Source organism: Aegilops tauschii, chromosome 2, assembly GCF_002575655.3.
Source record: "Aegilops tauschii subsp. strangulata cultivar AL8/78 chromosome 2, Aet v6.0, whole genome shotgun sequence".
Lineage (NCBI taxonomy): Eukaryota > Viridiplantae > Streptophyta > Magnoliopsida > Poales > Poaceae > Aegilops > Aegilops tauschii.
Window position 1 is genome coordinate 107,200,675 of NC_053036.3, and position 17,695 is coordinate 107,218,369.

Below are 17,695 nucleotides of genomic sequence, written 5' to 3' on the forward strand. Positions count from 1 at the left end.
GCGGCGGGCGGCGTCGGGGCAGCCTGGCGGCGTCGGCGTCGTCGGGGCAAACTGCAGATGAACTCTGAAAAATTTCCAAAGTGTTTGCTTATATAGCAAAGCCTTTAGTCCCGGTTCGTGGCACCAACCGGGACTAAAGGTAGGCATTAGTCCGGGTTGGTGCCACCAACCGGGAGCAAAGCCCTCTTTTCAGCAGCGCAAAGGGCGGGAAGCGGCGGCCTTTGGTCCCGGTTGGTGGCACCAACCGGGACTAAAGGGGGGGCATTGGTCCCGGTTGGTGCCACGAACCGGTACCAATGCACCCCTTTAGTCTCGGTTGGTGGCACCAACCGGGACCAAACAACTCTTGCTGCCCGCATTGCGGCCAAAAGTTTAGTCCCACCTCGCTAGTTCAGAGGGGCTTGGAGTGGTTTATAAGCCCCGCTGCGGCTGCTGTCTCGAACTCCTCTCTATAGCAAGCTCCTGGGCCTAACTTTGGCGCGCTGCCCGTTGAGCCCTCTAGCCCTTCTGGGCCTGTATTTGCAAACCCGAGGGTTGGAGGGCCCAGCGGGCAGCGCCCCAACAAATTTTTTGCTGTATTTAGTTTTTTGTTTTGTTTTTTGCTTTATTTATTTTGTTTTGTTTCTACTTACAACAAAAAACTTATTTATTTTATTTTATTTTGTTTCTAATTACTTATTTATTTTACTTTATGATAATTCTTTTTGCTATTAAAGTTTCTATCAAAAAAAGTTCTTTGTGAAAATTCTTTTTGCTGTATTTAGTTTTTTGTTTTCTTTTTTGCTTTATTTATTTTGTTTTGTTTCTACTTACAACAAAAAACTTATTTATTTTATTTTATTTTGTTTCTAATTACTTATTTATTTTACTTTATGATAATTCTTTTTGCTATTAAATTTTCTATCAAAAAAAGTTCTTTATGAAAATTCTTTTTGCTGTATTTAGTTTTTTGTTTTCTTTTTTGCTTTATTTATTTTGTTTTGTTTCTACTTACAACAAAAAACTTATTTATTTTATTTTATTTTGTTTCTAATTACTTATTTATTTTACTTTATGATAATTCTTTTTGCTATTAAAGTTTCTATCAAAAAAAGTTCTTTATGAAAATTCTTTTTGCTTTTAATGATTTTGAACAGAAAATACTTCGATAATTTTAGTTGCATCAATTTTATATGATTTTAGTTTCAATAATACTAGAGGTTTCTTATAATGTTTTGAACAGAAAATACTTTGTTAATTTTAGTTTCATAAATTTTATTAAAGTTTATTTTATTTTGTCGGAACACAAGAAGTCCGGAGTTGTAATAAGTTATTAAAAATAAAAAAGAGGCGCAATGCTCGTTGATTTGCTTCAAGCCTTTCGGAATAGTGTAGACTGCACTGCACATAGCTCCATGTAGTCTACCTTATTCCTCAAGGCTTGAAGCTAAGCAACGTGAGCATTGCGCCTCTTCTTCATTGTCTCTGCACTCAGGGCTTATAAACCGCTCCTAGTGCCTCTCAGCTAGCGAGGTGGGACTAAAAAACTGCTTAGTAAGAAACTCTAGTACCGGTTCGTGCCACGAACCGGTACTAAAGGTGCTCGTGGGGCCACAGCCTGATTAGTACCGGTTCGTGGCACCAACCGGGACCAAAGGGTGGAATTGGTCCCGGTTCGTGCCACCAACCGGGACCAATGGCCTTGCACAGCGGCGTGGTGGTGGGAGTTTAGTACCACCTTGCTAGCTGAGAGAGAGCCGCACCTGTTTATAAGGTGCAGTGCGCCTGAGCTGTCGAGCTCCTCTCTAAAGCAGGCTTACGGGCCTAACCTCTCTGTACATGCCTGTGGGCCTACTGGGCCTTCTGCGGGCCTGAATCCTGGCCCATGGAAGGGTTTCTAATTGTATTCAGGCCATGGTGGCCCAGTAGGTGGCATAATTTTTAATTTTTGGCCTGTTATTTTTCATGCATTTACTAATTATTTTGAGCTATAAGACCCTAAAATTGAAAAGCATTTCAAATGAACTCTGAAAAGGTTGAAAGTTGGCATGGTATCATCATTTCATCCACATAGCATGTGCAAGAAAGTTGAGAGGGTTACGGCAAAAACTAGATGCACTTCGTGTACAAAACGGACAATGGTATCATACTCGTCTGTTACAAAGTTAGCATGGTATCATCATAATAGTTGCGGGAGAAAGTCTTCACTTTTTCTTCGCTTGTGTCATTTGCTTATTGCGCCGTAACCATGGATAATCTTCATCGTTTATCAGGATGCTTGGGTCAGCCTTGACTTTGAAGGGAGGAATTTCACGAAACTTTTCATAATCTTCAGACATGTCTGTCTTGTCCTCCACTCCCACAATGTCCCTTTTTCCTGAAAGAACTATGTGGCGCTTTGGCTCATCGTATGATGTATTCGCTTCCTTATCTTTTCTTTTTCTCGGTCTGGTAGACATGTCCTTCACATAGATAACCTGTGCCACATCATTGGCTAGGACGAACGGTTCGTCAGTGTACCCAAGATTGTTCAGATCTACTGTTGTCATTCCGTACTATGGGTCTACCTGTACCCCGCCTCCTGACAGATTGACCCATTTGCACTTAAACAAAGGGACCTTAAAATCATGTCCGTAGTCAAGTTCCCATATGTCCATTATGTAACCATAATATGTGTCCTTTCCCCTCTCGGTTGCTGCATCAAAGCGGACACCGCTGTTTTGGTTGGTGCTCTTTTGATCTTGGGCGATCGTGTAAAATGTATTCCAATTTATCTCGTATCCTTTGTAAGTCAATACAGTCGAAGATGGTCCCCTGGACAACGAGTACAACTCATCACAAACAGTGGTGTCACCTCTGAGACGTGTTTCCAACCAACTGCTGAAAGTCCTGATGTGTTCACATGTAATCCAGTCGTCACACTGCTCCGGGTGTTTGGAGCGCAGACTGTTCTTGTGTTCATCGACATACGGGGTCACCAAGGTTGAGTTCTGTAGAATTGTGTAGTGTGCTTGAGACCAAGAATATCCGTCCCTGCCTATTATTGAGTCCCCTCCAAGCGTGCCTTTTCCAGTCAGTCTCCCCTCATACCGCGATTTAGGGAGACCTATCTTCTTAAGGCCAGGAATGAAGTCAACACAAAACCCAATGACATCCTCTGTTTGATGGCCCATGGAGATGCTTCCTTCTGGCCTAGCGCGTTTATGGACATATTTCTTTAGAACTCCCATGAACCTCTCAAAGGGGAACATATTGTGTAGAAATACGGGCCCCAGAATGACAATCTCGTCGACTAGATGAACTAGGACATGTGTCATGATATTGAAGAAGGATGGTGGAAACACCAGCTCGAAACTGACAAGACATTGTGCCACATCACTCCTTAGCCTTGGTATGATTTCTGGATCGATCACCTTCTGAGAGATTGCATTGAGGAATGCACATAGCTTCACAATGGCTAATCGGACATTTTCCGGTAGAAGCCCCCTCAATGCAACCGGAAGCAGTTGCGTCATAATCACGTGGTAGTCATGAGACTTTAGGTTCTGGAACTTTTTCTCTGGCATATTTATTATTCCCTTTATATTCGACGAGAAGCCAGTCGGGACCTTCATACTGAGCAGGCATTCAAAGAAGATTTCTTTCTCTTCTTTCGTAAGAGCGTAGCTGGCAGGACCTTCATACTGCTTCGGAGGCATGCCGTCTTTTTCGTGCAAACGTTGCAGGTCCTCCTGTGCCTCAGGTGTATCTTTTGTCTTCCCATACACGCCCAAGAAGCCTAGCAGGTTCACGCAAAGGTTCTTTGTCACGTGCATCACGTCGATTGAAGAGCGGACCTCTAGCTATTTCCAGTAGGGTAGGTCCCAAAATATAGATTTCTTCTTCCACATGGATGCGTGTCCCTCAGCGTCATTCGGAAAAGCTAGTCCGCCGGGACCCTTTCCAAAGATTACATGTAAATCATTGACCATAGCAAGTACGTGATCACCGGTACGCATGGCGGGCTTCTTCCGGTGATCTGCCTCGCCTTTGAAATGCTTGCCTTTCTTTCGACATTGATGGTTGGTCGGAAGAAATCGACGATGGCCCAGGTACACATTCTTCCTGCATTTGTCCAGGTATATACTTCAGTGTCATCTAAACAGTGCGTGCATGCGTGGTATCCCTTGTTTGTCTGTCCTGAAAGGTTACTGAGAGCGGGCCAATCGTTGATGGTTACAAACAGCAACGCGTGCAGGTTAAATTCCTCATGTTTGTGCTCATCCCACGTACGTACACCGTTTCCATTCCACAGCTGTAAAAGTTCTTCAACTAATGGCCTTAGGTACACATCAATGTCGTTGCCGGGTTGCTTAGGGCCTTGGATGAGAACTGGCATCATAATGAACTTCCACTTCATGCACATCCAAGGAGGAAGGTTATACATACATAGAGTCACGGGCCAGGTACTGTGATTGCTGCTCTGCTCCCCGAAAGGATTAATGCCATCCACGCTTAAACCAAACCATACATTCCTTGGGTCAGCTGCAAACTCAGCCCAGTACTTTCTCTCGATTTTTCTCCACTGCGACCCGTCAGCGGGTGCTCTCAACTTCCTGTCTTTCTTACGTTCCTCACTGTGCCATCACATCAAATTGGCATGCTCTTCGTTTCTAAACAGACGTTTCAACCATGGTATTATAGGAGCATACCACATCACCTTCGCAGGAACCCTCTTCCTGGGGGGCTGGCCATCAACATCACCAGGGTCATCTCGTCTGATCTTATACCGCAATGCACCGCATACCGGGCATGCGTTCAGATCCTTGTACGCACCGCGGTAGAGGATGCAGTCATTAGGGCATGCATGTATCTTCTGCACCTCCAATCCTAGAGGGCATACGACCTTCTTTGCTGCGTATGTACTGTCGGGCAATTCGTTATCCTTTGGAAGCTTCTTCTTCAATATTTTCAATAGCTTCTCAAATCCTTTGTCAGGCACAGCATTCTCTGCCTTCCACTACAGCAATTCCAGTACGGTACCGAGCTTTGTGTTGCCATCTTCGCAATTGGGGTACAACCCTTTTTTGTGATCCTATAACATGCGATCGAACTTCAGCTTCTCCTTTTGACTTTCGCATTGCGTCCTTGCATCGACAATGACCCGGCGGAGATCATCATCATCGGGCACTGGTTCCTCTTGATCTTCAGCAGCTTCCCCCCTTGCAGCATCATTGGGCACATCGTCTGGTTCCTCTTGAACTTCAGCAGCTCCCCCCGTTGTAGCATCACCGTATTCAGGGGCCACATAGTTGTCATCGTCCTCTTCTTCTTCGCCGTCTTCCATAATAACCCCTATTTCTCCGTGCCTCGTCCAAACATTATAGTGTGGCATGAAACCCTTGTAAAGCAGATGGGTGTGAAGGATTTTCCGGTCAGAGTAAGACTTCGTATTCCCACATATAGGGCATGGACAACACATAAAACCATTCTTCTTGTTTGCCTCAGCCACTTCGAGAAAATCATGCACGCCCTTAATGTACTCAGAGGTGTGTCTGTCACCGTACATCCATTGCCGGTTCATCTGCGTGCATTATATATAATTAAGTGTGTCAAAAACCATTACAGAACATCATGAATAGATAATTAAGTGACCAAATTAATAGAAGTTCATCATCACATTAAAACCAAAGTACATACATAGTTCTCATCTAACAACATATATATAGCTCTCCAGAGCATCTAATTAATTAAACCATACATTGAAACTATGTAAAACATTTCAATGCGAAAACAAATGCGATCATAATCGCAACCAAGGTAACAATTGATCCAAAGGCATAATGATACCAAGCCTCGGTATGAATGGCATATTTTCTAATCTTTCTAATCTTCAAGCGCATTGCATCCATCTTGGTCTTATGATCATCGACGACATCCGCAACATGCAACTCCAATATCATCTTCTCCTCCTCAATTTTTTTTATTTTTTCCTTCAAGTAATTGTTTTCTTCTTCAACTAAATTTAACCTCTCGACAATAGGGTCGGTTAGAATTTCCGGTTCAACCACCTCCTAGATAAATAAAATCTATGTCACGTTGGTCGGTATATTTGTCATAAACAATAAATGAACCAAATAGTTATAAAAAGATAATATATACCACATCCGAATCATAGACAGGACGAGGGCCGACGGGGGCGGATACCAAAACCATCGCACTATGTAATAAGAAGGAATAATAAAAGTAACAAAATTAGACAAGTAACTATCTAAAGTAAGAATTTTTTCCTTTCAGAAAGAAGATAAGAACAAGAGGTTCACCACGGTGGTGCTGGCGACGAGATCGGCGCGGGCGATCGACGGCGGTGAAGACGGGGACGGGACATGACGGACCGCTAAACCTAGACAAATCTCGGGGAAAATGGAGCTCGGAGGTCGAGTTTCGAGAGGAGAAAGATTAACTAGTGTGGCTCAGACATTTCATCGAACACCTCATGTGCATAGGAGGTGAGCTAGAGCACCCAAATGCCCTCCCCTCGCCGGCCAGAAAAAACAGAGCACTGTGGAGTGCTCTGCTGTGGCGATGGGGTATATATAGGGAACTATTTGGTCCCGGTTCGTGGCACCAACCGGGACTAAAGGCCTTTGGTCCCAGTTGGTGCCACGAACCGGGACCAATGCCCCCTTTAGTCCCGGTTGGTGGCACCAACCGGGACCAAAGGCCTTGTGCTGCCCCGCGTCAAAAGTTTAGTCCCACCTCGCTAGTTGAGAGGGCTCGAGAGTGGTTTATAAGCGCTGCTGTGCCCACCCTCTCGAGCTCCTCTCAACTGCAGGCTTTCGGGCCTAACCGTTCTCTTTGCCTGTGGAGCCTACTAGGCCTTCTACGGGCCTGAATCCTGGCCCACAGATGGGTTTCAAGTCGTATTCAGGCCGTGGTTGCCCAGTAGGTGGCATAAGTTTTTTCTCTGTTTTTTGTTTTCTCTTTTGCTTTATTTGTTTTGTTTTGTTTCTACTTACAACAAAAAACTTATTTATTTTATTTCTAATTACTTATGTATTTTACTTTAATTATTTTATTTTAATTTATTTTACTCCTGCTATTTTTATTTATTTTACTGCTGCTATTTTTATTTAATTTATTAAGGTTTATTATTTTAGTTACTATAGTTTATTTTATTTTATTAAGGTTTATTTATTTTTATTTACTATAAAAATATGAACATAGATGCGCCTATAGAGAAAATTCAACCTAAATTCATAATAAATTTCTATGAAATTCAAAGAAATTTACTGTGAATTTAGGTCAAATTGCGTGTATAAGGGCATCTATTTTCACTTTGAGAGGAGCTCAACAAGGCAGAGAGGGACGGGCTTATAAACTGGTGTGAGCGCCCTTCGGTTGGCGAGGTGGGACTAAACACTGGCCGCAACTAGGACCAGCCCTTTAGTCCCGGTTTGTGGTATGAACCGGGACTAAAGGGTGGTGGGCAAGGAGCATGGCCCATTGTTCCCGGTTTGTCCCACCAACCGGGACCAAAGGGTCCGGACAAACCGGGACCAATGCCCCCACGAGGCCCGGCAGGCCCCTGGTCGCACGAACCGGGACCAATGCTCACATTAGTCCCGGTTCGTGACTGAACCGGGACTAATGTGAATATTGCCTTGTGACCAAAGCCCAGTTTTCTACTAGTGCTTGCGGCGCATCTTCGTGCGAACCGTCCTTGCTGCACTTTGAATGTGGTCGACAGCTGGCTTGATGAAACACCTCGCTTCCTACTTCTTTTTTTGCGGGGTACCTCGCTTCCTAGTGACCAGTGTCTTGGTTGATCGTCCTAAGAATGCTTATATATGAATAAAGCTCTCTCATTTACCCGCAAAAAAGATTAAGCCATATTAACCGGAAAGGAGGGAGTATGGACTAGCACTACTTTTTGGTGTGTCCCGTCAACTCGCAGAACAAGGAGAAGCTTGCAGGACAAGGTGAAGCTCGCTTACGCCTTTTGACTAATGCAACCTACCGTCGGTGGACATGCATCAGTCCATTCGGTGTCAGATTGTCAGAGGCATACACTGTAGTACCCAACATGCGGAGTACCATCATTGTTCGACTTCACGAAGAGGCCAAGAGCCAAGCGCAGTAGTACGAGTAGTACTACTACTAGAAACGCTTGGTGGAGCGTATGTACTCTTATTTTTTTATATCTCTGATAAAGTACACGTTTATTCTGGAGAAGGGCGGAAAACGGCAGCCCAACATGTAATGAATGATATCGATCAACCAACCATGCTCGAATATATCTTGGCCTCCTTGCGAGCCCGTCTGTGTGTTCTCGCTCTTCGTCTCTCTCAAGGAACGGCGGGTTGGCTCTTTGCAGTCAATTGAGATCGGTTTGCTCACACTCCTGTCCCGCATGATAGTGATATGCCAAGAGGAGGTGCATTGACCGACTGGCCATACGCATTCTTGGTTTTGCACCTTCATACTACTCCTCCCTCCGTCACAGTTTACAGGGCGCGCTTCATTATGATGCATTTCTCTCAATGCATTTCCACCACCAGAGAGACTTTAGACGCGTTTGGTTTAATGCTCAATTAATTAGGGCGTAGTAACCGCAATCAAGTCCACAATTTTCTATCCATGTACTGTACTACTACAGAGTGGAGTAAGTGCATGCATGTGTGTACCCGGGGCGGAAGCACTGTATGCATGTGTGTACGCATTATTCCCTCTAGTAATAGACGCTGTGCTATAACTACCAATGCTATTTTTCAGGCCGATCGCTTTTCGCCTTGGTCCCACAGATTTTTTTTCTTTTTTCTAAAGCGCGTTGTATAAACAGTGACGGATGGAGTAGTATGAGTGGATTCAAAGAAGAGCGTATTGATGGTTGCTTCTTCAGAGCAACTTACAGTGGGAAAGGTGGGGCTTATGATTTGACTGCTCATTACTCACTATTAATGCGGCGCAACGACCGGGCTGAGTCTCCCATGCGGTTGTGCACTACCCCCTCGGTTCTTAAATATACTCTGGAGTATTTGTCTTTCTAGAGATTTCAACGAGTGACTACTCAAATATTTGTCTTTTTAGAGATTTCAAATGGACTGGCATATACGGATGTTTATAGACATATTTTAGAGTGTAGATTCACTCATTTTGCTCCGTATGTAGTCACTTGTTGAAATCTCTAGAAAGACGAATATAATATTTAGGAACGGAGCGAGTACACATACAAAGCAAAATGAGTGAATCTACACTCTGAAATATGCCCATTTGAAATTTGTAAAAAGACAAATATTTAGGAATAAAGGAGTATAATTTTGTGCATGGCACATGGACGCGGATGATGAAGAGGCTTCTGGCAATGCTATCAAGCTTCCATCATTTGTTTACATAATTGACGTACTATACAAATAATTTTCCAGACACATGAAATTGTACAATGGTGTGAGCTTTCAGCTTTTGTTTCGCGTGTCTAGCCATCGATGCTCTTTCGGAAACAATAAAAAACTAACTTCCTTGCTAATGCATGTCAATTATTAGCAGATCAGAGCTAATAATTACATCACAACTGAAGACAGAGTTGTGAGAAGGTGTTAAATTAAAATTGATCCTTGCTTTGATTGGCAGCAACGTCCCCCCAGCTCTGTCTAAATCAACAAGGCATGTTGGGAAAAAAGTAGCTGTCTGGAGCATGCAACATTCCGATCATTTTGTGCAGTTCCACTAAAACAGAGCTGAGCGTCCCTGTTCCAAAGATATTAAGTGTGATTACGATAATAGAGGACTGCTAATGAAACAATAAACACACAAATAGAAGCCGGTCACCTTTGCAGTCTCTCTTAAGACTAACTAGTTGGAGAAGATTAGGCTTGGAGTTGGATGAGGAGGATAGAGCAAAACCAATCTCCCTTTGTGCAGTCGCACTGAAATGTAGAGACGTTGCCCATGTGACATTTAAGTACAACTGCACAAAACACTCTTAAGAAAAAAATGATTTGTGCAGTTCACCAAAAGGTCGCAATAGCAACGAGTAGAAAGGAAACAATTACTGGCCAATAACAGTTGATGACACATGCGACGACAAAAAAAGAAGCATATTCCTTGTCCGAAGGGAAGATAACAACACGGTTGTGTTCGTCTAAAACGGTGTGAGGACGAGAATGCAATATGGAAAGTACGCCGGACGAGCTACGTTTTGGGCAAAGAACTATGGAAGATCCACATGCAGCGACGTGGGAAGACGGGCAGTGGAGCAAGGCCGGAGGGGATACCTGGAGGTCGTCGGGATGTAACTAGGTGAGCGGCGGCGGGCGGAATCTGTGAGCAGGTGGCGTAGGCCCTACCGTGCCGGAGCTTGGTCACAGAGAACGGCGTGTACCGCAGATCGGGACGTGCTGCCTCGGCACCGTCAAACGGAGAAACGATGCACTTCCTCCCTTTCCCCCGGCGGACGGGATGCGGCCGGATCAGTGAGCAATGGTGAGAGAGAGAGAGGCCACCGCACTCCCTTTCCCCCGGCGGATGGGATGCGGCCGGATCAGTGACCAACGGTGAGAGAGAGAGAGGCCACCACAGCCTTGTGTGAGATACTCTGAAGAGCGACAAACCAGGCAGGCAGGCTCCATTGTATATAGTGAGCGGACTACCTTTTTCTCCATAAAAATCGTTTTATATTCTGTGTACGTGCCATTGAGCGCTATAACTTTATTTAAAAATAACGCGGCAACGCGTCAAGTCGAACTTTGTTTCGTGCACGCGTGGTACACGACCTCCCTAGGTAAACAACCGCTACAGGCGTTCAAATTAGCACGTGGGCTGCCATTTCGTAAAGAAATGAGCTCCACCGTGTACCCGCGCGGGTGTGGCTGGGCACGAAGCGTGAGTACGTGCACGGTGCACCTATTCTCTTCTTGTATACGTACACCACCTACGCGGGGTTGTGTGAGAGAGATACAAACCTAGAGAGATATAGTGTGTGGGTTCTTGAGAGTTTTTTGGGGGGGGGGGGGGGTCAATCAAAAAATGTAACATATGCAATGTGCGTGAAATAGAGTCCTGGATATAACATATATATAGAGGGGGCGATCCACGAGAAGAGAGTGGAGGTATCATCGGCTTGAGGTGTCCATAGAATCGAAGAAAGGGATGATGTGTGTGTGTGCGCGCGCGCGATCGATAAAGAGTGCCATCGAATTTGTGTGTGCCCATGTCAAAGATATAGAGTGGCTGGCCTACTGGAACGTGAGATGGGACATGTGCAGTTTGTCTCTATGGCATGGATACCTACCTGCAGCGCTCGACTATCGGTGTGTGGTGGGGGAAGAGGGAGGCCCAATTAACTATAGAGGTACAATGGCTGGTATATGTGTGGAGGAGGAGAGAGGCCTACCTCATGTATTAAGGAGATCGATCTGCCTCATGTATTAAGGGAGATCGATCGGCATCCATGCATATGTGCAGGAGAGGAATAAGGTTGGGAGAGAGATAGAGCTAGAGTGTTGGAGGGGGTGGTAGTGGAGTTGCTTCTAACAAATGGTGGGATAGGCTTGCTAGACAAACAGAGGGCATGCCCGCAATATCAATAAGAGAGGAGATGGCTGCTTGTTGTCTATGCACGTGCGTGTGAGAGACGGGTCAGGAGGCATGGACGAATGATGCGGGGGGACGATGTGGCTGTGGTAAGCAGACGTAACTACATAGGAAGATCAATCTCCCTTTCTTAGAGAAAGGAGAGACATAACTTGTGAGGTCCGTCGATCGATGTGGGGGTAGTTAAAGTCGATCTAGGTATATGTTGGGAGATCGATCGGTATACATGCATGTGTGTGTTAGAAGGAAATGAGGCACGAGGAGAGGGATAGAGAGAGAGGGATGCATGTAGGAGGTGGTACGAGAGGCATACTATATCGAGGGGGAGGAGTGTGCGAGTACGAGAACGATGAAAAGAGTGGTGGGAGTGAGGCATGGACGGTGACAAGAGAAGAGGGGAAGCTTGTGTTTGTGCTAGGCACACCTGGCTAGAGAGGCATATCGATCGATGTGTGACGTAAAGAAGGAGCTGGGGGGCCTACACACACCGTGGGTGAATGACCTAAAGTGAAAAGACGAATTTGCGTGATGGAGCTAGAGAATGCTGAGGGAGGGTGAGAGGGATGCGGGCGTGTGCATGCACAAGAGAAAGTTAGCGCTAGCTACAAAGATACGAGGGTTGTGTGGGTGTAAAAGACGAATAGAGATCATATATACTTCATTATAAAAAGTGAATTCGGATATTTGAAGAATTTATCATAGTGTTTCAAACCGACGCATGTGTGAATATATATAACGGTGATACACATGGTGTGGTTATGAACATGTTATACTACATTTAATATATTTTATCTCTACTCTTATAAAAAACGGAGTTGTTGATGATGGTGTGCCTGCCATCCTGCATTATAGGCCGTCCGATTTATATCTGGCGGATAGCAAGGAAACTATGATGGTTGAAGTTGGCAACAATCATGATTGTAGATTCTTATTGAAATAGAGAAACGAATTCAAATTTAGTTCGAATTGCAGCGGTAGTATAGACATTTGGAATGCCCTAAAATGTTGGTATGAGTAGGTTACATGCATTATACAGCAAGCGAAAAAATTTAATCGGACATAACATGGATTCATACCCCCTCCTTCCATCTATATAGGGCATAATGATATTTTTAAGACCGCCTTTGACTATTGACAAGATTAATAGTACATGACATGCACAATGTGAAAATTATATCATTGAAAGAACCTTTCACAGACGAATTTAACGGTGTGCTTTGTGTAAGTTGCATGTCATATATCATTGCTCTAATATTTGGTCAAAGTTAGCATCGAAAAATGCATTAGGCCCTATATAGATGGAAGGAGGGAGTAGCTTTGAATAGCATTTCTATAGTAAAACGGGGCAAGACTCTCTCTGTGGTGTGAATAGTTTTATTTTTTTTGTTTTCTTTTTGGTTGAGGGAAGTGCGAATTGATTTGGTACGTACAAGTACAATATTACTACACATTAGGCTTGTCCCTAAAATTCAACCCGCGTCTTGTTATATCCCGAAAATTCAGATATCGTGCTCCCAAAACTGGCGCCTTCACAACCCGCGCCTTGCTATCCCGAAATTACAACGCGCGCGAAAACTCCCTCCAGCTGCCAAATCCCGACACGCGAAATCCCCCTTCTAACCCTGAGCCGAAAGGGCCACTAGTTCAAATCGGTGGGGGGTACTTTTGTAACACACCCTACATTTTGGACAAGCGCATCCCTAAGTCATGCTTCACCCCCTCCCATCGCCCCCTTTTCGCCATTCGAAATCCCAGGCCGCCATAACCTCTTCGCTCAAGCCGCGAAACCCCACCCTCCTCCGTCCGCCACATCACCACTGCCCAGCCGAAGCCTCTTCCCCAACGACGTCGTCCACCGCAACAGCTCGACGTCCCTCGTCCACCTCCCCGGATGAGGATCCGTCGTCCATCTCGCCGTCCCGCCGGTTCAGCTGCCCCGTCCTCCACCTCCAAGGAGCTGCTCCGACGATCGCCTCTTCTATCGCGACAGCTCCATCCCCACAGAGCCGCCTTAACCTGCTCCACCGGAACCGCAGCATCCTCACCGACTCCTTAGACGAAGCCGAGGCCTACTCGGCGCCACCGAAGAGGTTGTACACTCATCGCATCGCACCTTCTCCTTAACTCGACCTCCCGGCGCCGACGGTGCTCCATCCCGCACCCCCATGGAGCGGCTACCTTGAAGCTGGCGCCGCGGGTGACATCTCCACGGCGGCTGTCCCCCAGTGCGAGGCCCCTTCGACGGCGGCGTCGATACCAGCCGGATCTGCTGCTGCTGCTCTGGCTCTCGCTCGCTCGATTGCGCTGCTGCTGCTGCTCCGGCTCTCGCTCGATCGCTCGCTCGCCCAGCTGCTGCTGCTGCTCTTCCCCTCGCTCGTGCTGCTGCTCTGCTCCGATTAAGCCACACTTCAGTCGACTGAATCGACTTTTGGGTCAGTCGATTTTCAGGGGTTGGGGGGGCTCGCCGGAGTTATGGAATAACCACCCGCAGCGGGGACGGGGGCTCGCCAGAGATGTACCCCACAATCTATCTTAGGGTTCAGGGTGGGGGCGGGGGGCCTAGAGGGCTGGCCGGGGCGGCGGTGGCGAGTTATTTCGGGGCGGCGAGGCGGCGCTGGGGCCGGAAGTTCGGCCGGTGGTGGCTGGCGGCTTAGGGGAGTGCAGGTTGAAGATGAACTGCAGGCCCTCCCTAAACTACATGTCAAGTGCCTCTCTGCTACGATTGCGTTCAGTTTCGACAGTAGCATTCAGATTCCACAGTAAATTTCAGTTTCGACAGTTAAGTTCAGAGTCAACAGTTTTTACCTCATCTGTTGTAGTCAGGTGGTGTTTGGTGATGTTAATTTTACATCCATTTTACATCATCTATTGGAGATGCTATTAGAATCCCACTTGAGATCGACGATGTCTGTCTTGTGCTGCTTCAGCCTTGACGTCTTACGGCTCACCGGAGCTGCTCTAACGACAGAACGATCCAGCACAACAGAGCAGTGCCTTGGACGCCGTCTATAGATTCCTCAGATCTTCCTCCACACCTCCGACAACCACTTCTACCTCAACTGCTTCAGCGACCAACCCAATGATGCTGAGGTCGACACGGCTACGGCAAAGAGGTTGTACACTTGTTGCATCACTTATTACTATACATTCACGTCGATCCATTAGGGCTATTTTGGTTCAACGGAGAAACGTCGATCCACTGGTTGTTACCATCACTCTAAATTTCTGCATGCTCTCCTTACATAATCTCACCATATTTTTTTCGTATGCATGTCAGATACTGTACACAGTCATGCTGAACATGTACAGAAAAAGAGAAGAGTTTTCCGCGGCAATACAATGTCATGCACACATTGCTCCATGGTGGGTTCAATGGCAAACCCTCCCCACCCCTCTCCAGATTGTAATCCAGAGGAAGATATCTATTCTGAGGCGGATTCAGACGCCGCTGACCACTCCTATTTACCCCCAAGGTGTTTGCTCTACCTTGGCATGATGATGTTAGTCATATCATGCATATGTTGCCTTGCAGTGCCTACTTTTGACATCATATATGTCATCTGCTTAGTTTAGACATGTTCTGTAATGCCACCTGTTTAGTTTCTATATCATATATGGAAATTATGCAGTCTCATGTCTTTTAGCCAGCCATAATATATGTAAAATGTGCAATGCCATCCTGTTTAACCAGGCATCATATATTTGAAAGATATCTTGCCCATCCTTTTCTTCATTACATTTCCATTTGTCGACAATGTTTGTACATTAAACTACTCTTCCTGTGAATCAGCCATTTGAGTGGGAGATGGAAAAATCTGGAGTGAAAACAAGGCCTTCAGAGCAGACAGTGCTACCTGTCGAAGCAGATCTCTTGTTGGGTCCCGATAGCTCCTCAGAGATGGATTCAGAGACAGATGACCAGTCCTATTCCCCCACTGATGTGTATGCTCTAACTTGGCACGGTTATACTGCTCATATCACGCATACGGTGTCTTGCATTGCATAGTTTAGACATCATATACACAATATTCAACACCATGTTCTTTGTTCAGACATCATATCGAATGCCCTATGTTTAGCATATAAATCAAATATGTGAATTAAATGATGCGATCCTGATTACTTAGATAACATGTAGGTGAATTATGTCATGCGATCCTGTTTAGTTATTCATCATATCTTTGAATTATGTTATGCTATGCTATCCAGTTTAGATAGACATAATATATGTGAAATTATGTCATGATATCCGTTTTAGTTAAACAATATACATGTCAACTATTTCATGCCCTCTTTTTTCCACACTATCTATTGCATCTGTCTCTCATACAATGTCTGTACATTCAACTATGTTTCCTGTTTATCAGCCATTTGAATTGGAGCGGGTGATGCTAGTATCTAGCGGACTAAAAACACGGTCTTCAAATAAAACAGTGCTACCTCTTGGTGGAGATAGCACCCCGGTTGTACATGCACAATAACCAGCCCTACCACACATAACCCAATCTCTCGCAGATTGTACCCCTACTGCGATGGACAGAGAACCAGCTTCACCCAATCTAACCCCAACCCCAACCGATAGTAACCCAGTTCCTGTTGACACAGCACCATCTCCACCACAGAGCTCCCAAACAAGAGCAGTTAGTAAGGCAGCTCCAGTGCCCAAAGGGCCAGTACTATCACGGCGAACCCCAACTCCACCAGTTAGTACGCCTATTCCTGTGTAGGAAGCACAACCAGCTAGTCGTAGTTTAACATCTATCTTATTTGATGTTGTTAAATCGTATGTCCGTATCTTCCCATCTTGGAAATATTATACTAAAGATGAAGGAAAATGCCAGTTGCAGGTGTTTGTCCAGGAGTTATGTGTAAGTAATGTTATTCATGGCAATTACTTTGCTTCGTCCCATACATCCTACCTCCATGATGGTTATAATACAGCAAATTTTCCCATTTTTCTCTATAGAGAAGGACTGATTTGGAAACTCAGGATGAGGTAACCTGTGCTAATACCTCTGCTATCTTCAAGAATGCTTGGTGGCAGTATTGGAATTACCTGAAGAAAACGTACTTCACCGGCAAAGAAACTCATAAAATTCCCTTACGTTCTCCTGAGACACATTTACTGGACGATGACTGGAAACGCCTTGTTCTGTACTGGTCCCGAACCAAGAATGTGGTAAGGTCTATGAGCTCATTTTCTATTTTTAAGTATTATATTCTTGCGTCTTACTGTACTCTGTTCATGTAGAACAAGTGCCTAAACCTGAAGAACAACTGTTCTAATTTAAGATTCCATTGCTATCATAGTTCAAAAAGCGCTAGGCGTTAATTGTGCGTTTTGCCACCGCCTTGCGCTTTACTGACCAAAGCGCATGCTTATGCGCAGTTATGCACAGATTATGCGTAGTTATGCGCAATGCGTTTTGCCAACGCCTAGAGCCTAGGCGCGCTTAAGCGCTCGCTTAGGCGCGCCTTTTTTAACTATGATTGCTTTGCTCTTGTATCACTTTATTTACTCATACAAACTTATTTTTAAATTGAAGGATCCAATCGAAACTCCAATGGCACAGCAGGTATGTTCAAGCACGTTTCTTAACAGGTTTGCTCTTATCAATAGCTCTGTTGATTTCAATTTCAATTGTGTATACAGTTGACTTTCATATCATGCACATTACTAGCATCACAACAGAGCCAATAGTGTTGTTGTACATGTAGACCCATGGTACCCATCTGAAATCTTGTTGTGTCGTGTAGTTTCCCACGCTTTGTATTCTTTCACTGCTGCTTTGTCTTGAACTGATATGATTTGAACCGTGTCTCTATTTTGATTTGGCAAGACAATGCAGTGACCATAGGATATAGATATATGTTTGTTTGATGCTTTTATTATGTACTAGTACTTGGCAATAGAAGACTTGGTAGTTTAATCCTGTCCACCTTACTAATGAACTGGTTCACCGAAATGAGTTTGATATACTAGTACATGCTAAACTTGTTATGTGTCTGCTTGTTTCTTCTTTTAGAATGCTGATAGAATATTGGGGAAGAGTGCCTTATTAAGCAATGGTAAAGGGAGTAATGCAGATAAGGTTCAGGATAGTGACACATCCTTGTTGGTCTCCAACAAAGCTGATAAAACAGC